Here is a 13,300-nt window from a genome sequence, read left to right as displayed (position 1 = left end):
CTCTCAGGGAGGGCTACTGGTGTGAGGTCGCCCGTGGCTTCTCAGAATGCAAGCACTAGTGGACCTTCCGTGTCTTTGAGATAGGTAGCTGACCCTCCGGTGGCAACTGCAACTTAGTTGCGATGAACTGAAAGCTCATTCATGCTCAGTAAGAAGGGATGTGGTCTCTAGATGAGGGCACGTTTGCCAGTGCTCAGAATCTGCAACATCAGGGCCAAGCAGAGTCCCAGATCCCTCTCACGTGCGGCTGTGCAAGCTGGCTCTGTAAATGGGACACTTCGGCAGCCTGGGAGAGGGACATTGCATGAGAGTGCTCAGTACCGATGCCACCAGGCTGCTGGAGAAGGAAGTCACGGGGTGACCCTCTCCATAATTGCAGACTTTTTTCCTCTGGTGTTAGGGGTGAAACTCAGAGCCTTATACACTCACTAGGCAAACTCTCTACCACTGAGCTCCCTCCCCAGACCCATCCTGTAGCCTTGTAGGGGAGGAAGGGCTAGCAGCCACACAACCACAGATAAACCACTTCACAAAAATGTATACATACACACACACACACACACACACAGAGGTATCCACCCATGCACAGAATATTAAGTAAGCATGAGACAGGTAGATGCACTCCAAAATCATTGCTAGGTTCAATCAGCTACAAACCCAGACCCACAACCTCAAGGCTACATTCGTTGAAAAGGCAAACTATGTGATATTTAAGAACACCTTGGGCTAGGTACTTAGCCTTTCTGAGCCCTCCTTCCTTGGTCTCTAAGAAGGGACTGGGGACCCTAGTGTGACCAGCTGTTGTGAGTTACAATGTATATGGAGGCTAGGATTGGACACAGTGTATGCTAGGTCTGTGGTATTCCTGGCATCTTTCCGGCACATCTCTGTGCCAGCTGTTTATAGAGCTGAGGATGTAAAGAATCTCAGGGGTACACATATTGATGCTGGATCAATATGCTATACTGGGTGAGCCCCGATTCTCCACTACAGGAGCACATCCTTGTGCCAGACCCTCAACTTTATTAGGAAGACTATCACGTCTTCCCAAGGGCAGCTCAAACAATGCAGGAGTGAACTCCTCCGAGAGTCAGTGGAATTCCTTCAGCAGCAGTTTAAAAGCAGGGTTACATGGAGTTCTCTGCTTAGCAAGGGAACCCCGAGAGGCCAGATGCAGGTGGGGCTGCGGACTCTGTTCCTGTTGGAACATATTGGACTCCTGAGCATAGTTCTGGGCCATAAGAAGGCTCACTGTTGGGTGTGGTGGCCCATGCCTGTAATCCCAGCACTCTGGAGGAAAAGGCAGGAGGCTCCGGAGTTCAAGGTCATCCTTGGCTACAAAGAGAGTTCGAAGCCAGCTTGGGGTATATGAGATCCTGGGGACAGAGAGACAGAGATGAGGCAGACACAGACAGACAGACAGACAGACACACACACACACACACACACACACACACACACACACACGGAAGGGAGGCACAGATAGACAGAGACAGAGAGAGCTCTCTAGCCTAGATGGTACCAGTGCCTCTGTGGGCTACTATGCTTTTGGTATGCATCTAGAGTCCACACAGGGCACTTTTAGGTGCCTGTGCCAGCTCCCTTCTACCTGTCAGCTGGCCCCACCCATCCACTTTCCTCCCCAACTCCCTGTCTCCCTTCCTCTCCAAGCTGTCTCACCATCTGCAAAATCCTGGAAAGTGTTAGTGTGCCCGAGCCAAAGCAGTGTTTGCCGAGGAAACATTTTGCAAATAAATGCTCCCCCCACCACCATCACTCCCCCTGCATCCCCTCCCGCCCTGACCCCTCAGCTGCAACTGCTCTAATTTTCAACAAAGAATTTCACAGCTCAAAGCACACAGTCACAGGCCTGCTGGGCTGGCTGTGGTCTGCAGCTCCTCTCTGGAGACAGCCAGAGTCTGAGTGCTAAGGGCAGATGCCCAAGTCTGAAGGAACTCAGAGGGAGAAAGCTAGAAGCCAAGTGTCTCAAGGGAGAGGTCCTTTCCTCCAAGAGTGAACGGAGCTCCCCTGGCCTATTGGCAATGTGAAGTCCTTTGGCGCCTTGCATTGATGTCTGAGGGCAGGGCCCACAGGAACCAGAGGCTACAACAGTTGGTATGTCAGCACCACCCCTGATTCTTCCCACATGCCTTTACTGGCTTCCCCGGAAGCTCCTGAGCTGGTTACTGGAACCACCGCCATTTTTAGGCTGAACCCCACCACATCCATGGCTGTCAAGCTGGCAGATCTTTGCCTTGCCATGATGTCACCAATAGGCTATTTCTCCACCACTGAACTGAGCCAACTCAAGCCAGACTAGAATACATTAAAGGCAGGTATATTGAGAAGCAGCCCTCGGGTGAGTTCACTGGCCCCAAGGACCAGGGAAAGCCAGAGAAGTCACCATCGGGAGAGAAGGTGGGAAGAGGAGAGAGAAAGAGCTCACACAGAGAGAAAGAAGGAGATGAAGGGGTGTGTGTCCAAAATGTCCAGATTATATAGGGAAAAGCCTCTAGCGGAAGGACAGACCAACACCTGGGCTGGAAACTTCAGGGTTTGGGACAGGATGTGCCAGATAGGGACTGAGGGATGCTGGGAGAACCTGGAGACCTGGTCTGCTTTGATGTGTGAAATATGCACCTCAGTCCCTTGTCCTGAGGTCTGACACCAAAATAGTCACCAGTGTGTATTTGTCTTCAAACGGCTGTACTCAGAGGAAGGAGTCTGTCTCGTGGGAGCCAGGATGTGCCTGAGGACCAAACTGAGGGGCTGAATCCAGGAGGTTGGTGTCACCTGTCACTGAGGACACCTCAAGAGGAAATATGGTTCTGACTCTCTGAGTCTGACCTGGCATCCACTAGCTGACCCCAGTTGGCATCTCAGACCATGCCACAATCTATATAGCAGGCCTAGTATCTATACCAGTGGCTTCCAGAGCCAGGAGGAGAGGAGAAGCCAAAGCCTCACCCCCATGGTCATTTCAGCAGTGCAGAGCCCTGGGTGGCTTCCACGACCTGTGAACCATGGAACATGGTTGCTTCAACCCACATCCAATCTCCTCTCTGGGGTTTCAAGCCCCCCCCCTCATTTCCTGGGCACACAGCCTACACTCCACAGCCTCTTTAGCTGCACAGGACACCCCCTCCATCCCTCCTTCACATTGGCATCCGTGTCGCTCCCTCCTGGAAGCCTGGCTGGGTGGCTCTCATACGCACATACAATATCTTGAGTCCTTTTAGTTGTCTGTCTGTTTTCATAAATAGCACTTTGCAGTTGAATAACCATTCACGTACAGTAGTGTCTGGTAAGAATCCAACAGAATGGAGATTGCAAAGTGAAAAGTCATTCAGCAGTGAACAGGTTGGAAGAAGCCACCTTTGACAATCATTACCACAGAGTTAATTCAGTACTGACCAGTAACCCGTCACACCAAGTGCACTGACGTGGAAAATATGTAATACGAAAGAGCTGTTTGAAAGACCAGAGCTTTTAAAAAGAGACACCTGAGCCGACTCTAACCAGCTCTAGAGTGGTTTTATAGAAATGCTTAGTGCTGCACTTAGCACACAGCATCAAGCAAGGTGAGCTGCTTTATATACAGGAGTGTGTGTGTGTGTGTTGCTGTTGGGAACTGGAGACTGTATGTATGCATGTATGTATATATGTATGCATGTGTGTATGCATGCATGTATGTGTGTATGTATGTATGTATGCATGCATGTATGTGTGCAGTTTTTGGTATTTTGAAGCAGAATCTCACTCTGGCTAGGCTAGACCAACCTGGCCTGGAACATATGGCAGTCCTCCTGCCTCTGCCTCCCAAGTGCTAGGATTACAGATATGTGCCACTGTGCCCGGTTTTCATGAATTTTTTAAAGCAGTTAGGAAGTAAACTGAGTTTGTACCTTAGCTCCCATACTTGGCATGACATACTTTGTTGCATGCTACAAGCTTGATGCCCTCACTAATCCTCCCAACCCCACCCCCCACCCCCATTAACCTATCAAGGTTGCTAGCAGAGCCCGCATTTCTTAGATGGACAAACTGCTCCCTGAGGCTACCCAGCCATGAGCATTCAGAGACAGCCCCGGCTCCCTGGGTTTGTCTGTGCTTAAGTCTCTCCACATAGTAGAGGTTGACTGAGGCCGGCTGCGGCTGGCTGAGGCTGGCTGAGGCTGTGCCCAGGGCCAGGACATAGAGACTGTAGTTGTGAATTTCCATAGCAGGGAGAATGAGAGGTGACAAGGGAGAGATGCCAGGACAACTCAGAAGGGAGGATGGTCTGGAGGCCACAGTATAAAGCTCACTATTCATAGCCTAGGACAAGCCATTGAGTCACTGGGGGAAACCTGACATCATATCATCTCTCTGTCTGCTGCCTGCCTGCCTGCCTGCCCTTCCTGGGCTCCTGGAGACCTTCAATGCCCACAATCCCATAGCTGCTCTTCTCCCCCCACCCACCACCCTCCCACCCCGGCAGCAGGGCCAGAAGCTGCCTTGAGTTCCCCTTCCCAGCCTTTGTCTCCCAACTTCGTGCCTCTCCTACTGTGCTATGAAGATTTCAGGCCAACATCACGGTACCCAACTTCCATGTTGAGTTTTCAGAGTCTCTTCCTTTGGGAGAGGCGCCTGGTCTCCTCTTGGAGTCAGGGTTTGCTTGTTTGTTTTTGGAGACAGGTCTCATGTAGTTCAGGCTGGCCTCAAACACTATATAGCCATGAGTATCTTATTCCATTTCCCAGATGCTGGGGTTACAAGGGTTTTGTGACATACTGAGTATTAAATCCAGGGCCTTGTGCATGCTAGGTAAGTTTCCTACCCACTGAGCTTCCCAACAGTCCTAGATGGGAGAGTGAAGCTGATAAACAGGCCCTCCCATCATTTTCAAGGATGCAGCCGAGTGCACCTGAGAGATCTTTGTTTAAGCATCTTTGGTCAACTGCTTATGTACCTCATTTAAATGGCATTTTTCAGATGCCAGCAACAAGGCTCAGAGGGATCAGGGGCCTTGTGTGTAGCCACACAGCCCAGAATTCAAACACATTATCTAACGAACGCCACATGTGCTCTTGGCCACTGCAGCAAGTGGACTGCACTTGACCCAGACTCACCACATTGGCAATGCAGAATGAAAGTACCAGGGGAGCTTCCATGTCTGGCTGGTTCGCTATTCACTTTCCTAGAGCATGTGGACCAATGTGGGACGTGGCACAGAACAGTGGCTTCCCTGGCCATAGGAACCCTGGGTATGGGAGTTGGGCAACAGGTTTTGGTTTTTATTTTTAAATCCTTAGCTTATTTCTCTCTTAGGAAGGCACATTCTCCATGCGTCAGAGGGGTGTCTGCCCAGGATTTGGTGGGTCAGACCTGGAAAAAGAATATGAGTCAGGTTGGGGCGGGCTGCCAGCTTCCTCGGCCCAGGCTGTGGGTGCAGGATGCCAGGCTGCAGCAGCTGCAGCTCTGACTCAAAGCTCTGCTCCTACTGTCCCTTGGCCGGAAGCTGGGGGGAGGGGTCTGTGCCAGCTCCACACAGAGTGGCACCTTCACACCCTCCTATCACAGAGAGAGAGAGAGAGAGAGAGAGAGAGAGAGAGAGAGAGAGAGAGAGAGACCTCACCCCATTAGCCTGGTTTCCCAGTTAAGAACATGGAGGCTGGCAGGCACTTCTGACTGTTTGAGCTCCCTTGGCTAGGAGGCAGAGGAGGAGGAGGAGGAGGAGGAGGAGGAGGAGGAGACTCAAGTTCCTGTTCTGTATGTGAAAGGACAGAGGGTCTTCCTTCCTCGAGGCAGGGACCAGCATGGCCCTCTCCCAAAGAGCTCAAGGACCTTTTGATCCTATCTCCTTAAACCTTATTCTGTAGCCATTGATGTAGGTGTGAGTCCAGAGGGCACCTTATTGGAATCCCCAGATGCTTGTGTCCAGGAGCAAAGAATGAAGCAGGACCTCATGAATAGGGGCGGAGGCAGAGATGTTCTTTTAAAAAGGAAGAAGGCAGTTCTGACAGTGGGCATGGGCCATAGAACTGGGAGGGCTTAGAAGCTCAGAGTACTGGGTTGCAAGAGCCTTGACCCTTGACTTGCAAGGGCTCCACTGTGGGCAGCCACTTCGCAGTGATCATAGACAGTAATGGGGGTGACAGAGTGGGACTCTGCAGCACCCCGGTGCTAGCTCTAGTCCCAACTATTCAGGTTGTGCCTCAGTTTACCTAATAAAACAGGAAGCCCCAATGGCATTCCATTTGAGTTGCCTTCGAAGTGGAGGGGACTGGGGAATTGGCTCTGCAAGGCCTGTGTAAGACCCTAAGTTTGATCCCAATACTACCAAAAAATAAAATAAAATTGGAGAATTAAAAAAACAACAACAAAGAAAGGTGAGGTGGTGGCGACTCACACCTTTAATCCCAGCACTCGGGAGGCAGAGGCAGAGGGATCTCTGTGAGTTTGAGGCCAGCCTGATCTACAAAGGGAGATCTAAGACAGCCAAAGCCACACAGAGAAACTCTGTTTTAAAAAACAAACAAACAAAAAAACAATAATAACAACAACAACAAACCCAATGTGTCAGCACATTACTGGTTGCCTGTGTAGACAGTCCCCGAATGCCCGAGTCAGGCATAGGAAGGAGAATTCACCATGTCACCTTGTCAACATTGTACAAGGGACAACCTGTACTTGTCCTAAGATTTGAGAGGAAAACAAGAAAAAAAAAAAAAAAAAAGGACCGGTTCTTGCCTATCTCCAAAGGGTCTGGCATGTCAAACCCTCTTGTTTAGCAAGCCTCTATTTTTAATGAGTCTCACAGAGCCCAGGTTAGTCCCAGGTACTGTGAAGCCAAGGAAAACCTTGGACTCTTAATCCTCCTGCCTCCACTGGAGTGCTGAGATTACATACAGGCTTTGTACCACCAGGTCCAGCTCTTTAAAAAGCCATTTAAACAGGCCTTGACATTTGCAGAGAAGTAGTAAAATCCTACACTGGCAAGGAAGGTTAGGGGACAATGGAAGCCTCCCCTGCCACCTAGCAAAAGCCAGCCAGCCTTCTCTACAAAGAAAGGAACAGCTCTCCAAAAATTCCAGTGTGGTGACAGAGCAGAGCTGAGAGCCCGGGAGACACAGGTCTGGGTGGTTTTATCACCACTAACCCCACAGGGACTAAGGGCAGGGGACAGTTTGAGCCTGGAAAGGCCCCTGCCAGTCCAGGTTTCTTGGTGTGGTTCGGGAGGGGGACACGTCTCAGAAATCCCTGAAGAAAGGTCACTGGAGCTGGGCCAATGGCGCAGAACTGACTCAAGGGTATAGTGACCTGGCCACTGAAGAGGCTGGCACACCACAAAGGGCTTCAGGCCTTCAGACTTCTAGGTGAGCATTGCCCTGTGTAGCGTTTTGGGTAATCGAAGTTAGGTCCTTTGTGAAGGATGTTTATGCCCATGCCCTTCTGAAGAGAAGCAGAGACAGGGCCAGGCTCGCACAGCACCTGGGTGGAAAAGAGATCTGTCCTAGAGCACTGTGGAGGGGCCCTAAGGCTTAAGGACTGCTCCTGGAGGCTTTTTAATGGCTCTGAGGGAGAAAGTCCTTATGGTATCAGCCTGAGTTTGATCCTTGGAACTCACCGCTGGAGGAGAGGACCAACTTCTAAAAGTTTTCCTCTGACTTACACACACACACACACACACACACACCACATATGCATGCACGCACGCATGCAAATAAAATAAAAATAAAAATGCTGCAGGAAATGGAGACTCATCCCCCACAAGGGAAACGAGAGCCTTTCATCTTGCCCCAGAGAAGGGTGTGCTTAAACACAGGAGCCCAGCGGCACCAGGGGAAAGAGAACCATACAAATTAGCATGAAAATCTGTTAGTAAAAAGTCTGGAAGCCCTTCCTTACCAGGGTTGCACGCAAAGAAAATGCTGGGGAAAAGCAGACAGTGTATACGTGTGAGAAAGGCCAGGTTGAGGTGGACATTGCCATCCCAATGGACAAAAGAGGAAGGAGTCCCCAGACCAGGACCTCAGAACCCCTCAGACTCTGCCAAGGTGTCCTAAGCTAGATGACCAGGCTTCCAGGGGAGTGACCTGGTGCTCAGCTCAGTCTCTTCTGTAATGGATGACCTCATCCTCACAGTGCCTGGGTGGCTGTACTCTCCTTGAGCGGAGTACTGTTTTAAGAACCCAGACTCGGCCGGCCAAGTCAGTCCTTAGGGTCTTGGCCAGCGTTTTGCTCCCCTTTGCATGTGTCTGAAGCTTAGGAAGAAGGTCTGGGGTGAGATCCTTCAAGCTTAGGGGCAGTCTGGGGTGGGAAAGCACGCTTCCCCATAGTGGCTTGTGTGGGGCCTGCTGCCTTTCCCAGACTGTGTCCCTCCCCCATGTCTGACCTTGCTGGCAGTGACAAGGTGAAGTTCATCAACATACTCAACAAATTTCCCCTCCCTACTTCCCACTTTGTGTCAGTCCATGTGTCCTTATTTACATATGTGTTCAGTCTGTGTGGGAACAGCCCATGTCACCTCTATGAGTGGAAATGGCTAGCACAGAGGACGTGAAGATAAACATGCCAGGGAGGAATGTCCAGCTCAGGCCAGGGGACCTTGCCCTGCGAGGTCTGGCCTTGACTCTCCAGCTCTGTGCCCTTGGGTAGATCAATTCTCTGAACCAATGTTTCTTGTCAAGACCGTGAAGGAAGTGGTGATGGAAGGGTCCAGCTGCTGTGACAATCAGGCAGCACAAAAGGATTGAAGTGACACACTGGAGGGGAGGGGCTTCATGCTAGTCCCTGGGGGATTGACTATAGGTGTAGAGTCGACACAGGGTGGTTGCACCCACCCTCTGTTACTGACTGCCTTTTGCACCCACCCTGGGTTAATGGCTGCCTGTTCTCCTTTGGACCACTTCCCCTTGTCTGCAGCTCTCTACCAGTGTTTTATGCATGTTATGTCTGCACACAGTATAATAAAGGGCATGGGACCCCATTACAGATGGTTGTGAGCCTCCATGTGGGTGCTGGAAATTGAACTCAGGACCTCTGGAAGAGCAGCCAGTGCTCTTAACCACTGAGCCATATCTCTAGCCTCTACAAGTGTTTTAGAGTGGTTATTTTATTCTCTTTATTGGAAAGGCAGATGCCTAGTGTGTATGGTTTAAGAGCAACAGATAGGAACCAGTGTATCGCATCTTCCCTAGTCCCTCCACTGCATGTGGCTGATTAACTATTTGGTCCAACCCTGGCAACTTGCACAGGGACAGGTGGGGGAGAACACAATGGTTTTAAGTGCATGGGGAGAAGTGTGATATTTTTAAAACCAAATTTGTTTAACCTTGTCTCTTTTTCTACATGTATTTATGTATTTATTCGAGGAGCTGATAACAGGCATTCACTAAAATGCACAGGTGCATGTGTGAAGGTCAGGGACAACCTGATGGTTCTGTCCTTCCACCATGGGGGTTTCAAACTCATCTTACTGGAGACAGGGGCTCACTCTGTAGCCCAGGCTAGTCTTGAACTCTCGGCTTTCTTGCCTCAGCCTTCAGATTGCTAGGATTAAAGATCTGCAGCACAGGACCAGGCTGATGCTAAGTGCACAGTTTTATTTAACTTTGGGACAACATTGCACAGAGATGTCTGTCCTGAAAGAAGTCCTTGTTTGTGTCCCGCCCACATGACTATGTTGTATGGGACTGAAGGGACATATCTGTGTTGTGTGGGACTAGAGGAACTCTCATGCCATCTTAAAAACCTCCCATTCAGGCAAACCACAAAGGTGGATCCAGTCCCAGTGAACGCATTCAGGACTAAAACTCTGGCTTTCAAGGCTCTTGAGCCGAAACCTCAGCACAGATTCACATAACTGAATCAGAAGTCTTAGGAATCTTTTTTAAAAAATAATTTTATATTGGATATTTTCTTTATTTATATTTCAAATGTTATCCCCTTTCCCCGTTCCCCCTATCCCATCCCTCCTCCCCCTGCTTCTAGGCGGGTGTTCCTCCACCCACCCACCCACTCCTGCCTCCCTGCCCTCGATTCCCCTACACTGGGGCATCTATGGAGCCTTCATAGGACCAAGAACATCCTCTGCTACATATGTAGCTGGAGCCATGTTCTTGGTTGGTGGCTTAGTCCCTGGGAGCTCTGGGGGGTCTGGTTGGTTGATATTGTTCTTCCTATGGGTTTGTAAGCTCCTTCAGCTCCTTCAGTCCTTTCTCTAACTCCTCCATTGGGGACCTCGCCCTCAGTCCAATGGTTGGCTTCAAGCATCCGCCTCTGTAAGTCTTAGGAAGTATGAGACACTCTGGTATTTTCTGTTTTATGTAGCACTGGTTTATGGAGAAAGGGAAAGAAGGACAAAACCGTACCTGGCTTAGGCAACAGACTGTGCTGTGCGACCTTCAGTTTGAAACACAGCAGGAGATGGTGCGAGATAAGATCTTGACTAGTAGTGTATATCAGACCCTTCTTGGACCAATCAGCCTGCCAGGTTCGGCCTCCAGAGCTCTGCTGGTGACCCTGATCTGACCCAAATATTTGCACACCACATCGTTTAGAGGTGCTGCTGCTGCTCCAGCCAGGCAACCCTTTGAGATAGTTTTGTTAGGCAGCACAAGCTGGCTTGGACCTCACTAAATGTATATAGCCTAGGCTGGGTTCCAGCTTGGGCTTGCGATCGCGTGGCACGTCCGGCTTTCTCGTGGACTATTTTGAGCCAGGCTGCTCCCCTTGGTCTGCTTTATGGAATAGCTAAGAGTGGGTGATGGTTGTTAGCAAGCACAAGAGGAAAAGATGATCTCAGATTTTCAAGGAGGTCCCTGGTGGCCTTGTCAGGTTATCTTTGAGCATCTGGAACGCTTTCCTCCTAAGATCTAGCTTACACCGTTTAAACAGTGTGGCACGTTGAAAGCGCTAAGCAAAGAGACACTTGTGCTCAGCCGTGGTTGAACAACCTGCCTCTCAGATCCTGGTTCCACAGATCACAAAACCTTCCCAGACTTGTGAAAACACTTCTTCTGGAGGCTATGAAAGGCACCATTTACTCGGTGATTTCAAGTTTCTGTTTTCCTAGGGGGGAATGGTAGGTCAGCCGTGACTACCCAGTAGGTGGAGCTCCCTCTGGTTCTAGTGGGGTCCTGCTGCAGTTCTCTGGCCATCCCTGGCTTTCCAGCTTTACCTAGAGAGCTTCCCTGGCACTACAGGCTAGCCTGCTTCCTAGACAGGCTTGTGGGACTCTCAGTCTGCACACTGGTCATCCTGGGTAGTCTTGGCTCCCTTGAGCCCCTCACCAGCCTTGTTCCCTAAGCTAGCAGCCAGCTCAGCTGGGCGCTCCTCAGCTAAGAGCAGTGTGTTAAGTGGGCACAGAGCCTCCTCTGTTCCCGTAACAATGGCCCCTTGATGGCTAGCTCGGGCCCCCTCACTCCTATTGGACTTTGGGTAGAAGAAAGGATGACGGCCCTGCCCCCACCCCAGGCAGTCAATACTGGGTGTGAGGTTAATGCAGAGGCTTTAGTCTCTGTCTGCCTACAGGACCACTTTCTTCTTTATTCTTGGGCTCTGACACACACACACACACACACACATACACACACACACACACCGTCCATCCCAGGGGCCCCTTTCGGGGGTTCCAGGAATGGTTCAGTTCACTCACGGCAACAAGTATCCACTCAACAGACCCCTGAGACCCCTGGGCCCCGAAGGTTGCTGCTAAATAGGTGTAGGATAATAGCTACCCCTTGGATTTAGCACTTTTACAATTAGCCTGCTTTGGTAGCCCCACAGGCTCCAGAGAGTTAATGCCAACACTTCTTCACAGTGGACCTTCAGAGCACTGAGAGTTTTAGGTTTTATCAGCTGGGATTCTCCACCCCACCGCCGCCCCCACCCCACCGGAGACAGGGTTTCTCTTGTAGCCCTGGCCGTCCTGGCACTCACTCTGTAGACCAGGCTGGCCTCGAACTCAGAAATCTGCCTGCCTCTTCAACTGGGTTTCTTATTCTCAGTTTGGATTAAACATCCCTGGGCCTCCTGACTGACATAACATTAACCGAGTCACCATGGTACCCCACTTAAAGAGCCATGTGTTTGTAGACGGCCAAATATGAAATCCTCAACCTCACATATTTATGTCCGTATCTGAACCTCTGTGAATGTGTTATCTTACATGGTAGGAGAAGTTTTATTGATGTCTTTAAGGAACTAGGGGTGACAGAGTGCCCTGAATTAGCTGCGTGACCCCAGATAGAATCGCAAGGGTCCTTATAAAAGGGAGACAGAAGGAGACTTAGCTGCACAAGGCACTCAGAGCTACGCACCAAACTCAGATATTTTGAGTGCTAAGCAAGCACTGTCAGCTCTGCTCATGTGGAGCTCCGGAGCTGGGTCTGAATGAATCCTACACCCACAGTATTAGAAGTTTCCCAGACACTTGGTCCTAGGTAACACAGGGAACACACACCTATTCTTTCTAGCTTCTGTATTTGGTCAGCTGGAGACATCATGGTGCTTGCTTATAATCCCAGCGTGGGGGAAGCTGTGGCAGAAAGACTTCTGGGAGTTCAGCTCTGGACTTAATAGTAAGACCCTGAATCAAAAGGGAAAGATTAGTGTGGCCTTGCTGGTGAGCTGGTGTGTAGCAGGCAGGAGCCGGCAGCTTTTGTCATCTCCCGGATATCCTGTGCTAGTGGGGTTTGATGCGCTTAGATAGCATCTAATGGCACTTTGGCAGTCCTGATGTCCAAGTATCATTCTGATGCCCCTAAATAGTCAGAATCTCAGGAGGTGGAACTTGGCCATCAGGAGTTCCTTTAAGCTCCCAAGATGCTGTTGGGGTTGAAACCCAGAATGCACAGAGCAGGCTCTGTGCATTCGTACGTGATGCTTCTCCTCTACCTGTGCAGACATCACCAATCAATTGCAATTTCCTTCATCCCCGTGCGATGTACCTGTTCCAAATTCAGCACTACGGAAACCTTTCCCAACTAGTCAGCCTCAGAGAGGAGTTGAAATTAACTTGTCCTCCTAACTGAGAAGATTTAAACTGTCTAGCTGGGGCCATGTGTATGTTTAGCTGTATCTGAACGGGCCATGTGTATATTTAGCTGTATCTGAACCAAATAGTGGTAGAAATAATGATATCAAGCTGACCAGAAATAGAGATTGCGGGGCTGGTGAGACAGCTCAGTGGGTAAGAGCACCCGACTGCTCTTCCAAAGGTCTGGAGTTCAAATCCCAGCAACCACATGGTGGCTCACAACCATCTGTAACGAGATCTGACTCCCTCTTCTGGAGTGTCTGAAGACAGCTACAG

General features: G+C 50.2%; 1 protein-coding gene across 2 annotated transcripts in view; it reads left to right on the top strand.

Annotated features, from left to right (window-relative positions):
* The window catches only part of Chst3 (carbohydrate sulfotransferase 3), a 34,378-nt gene that overhangs the window by 4,380 nt on the left and 16,698 nt on the right, over positions 1-13,300 (top strand). The window lies entirely within an intron of this gene.

The sequence above is a fragment of the Mus caroli genome, chromosome 10 (assembly GCF_900094665.2).
Source record: "Mus caroli chromosome 10, CAROLI_EIJ_v1.1, whole genome shotgun sequence".
NCBI classification, from domain to species: Eukaryota; Metazoa; Chordata; class Mammalia; order Rodentia; family Muridae; genus Mus; species Mus caroli.
This window is presented reverse-complemented; position numbering and strand designations above follow the sequence as displayed.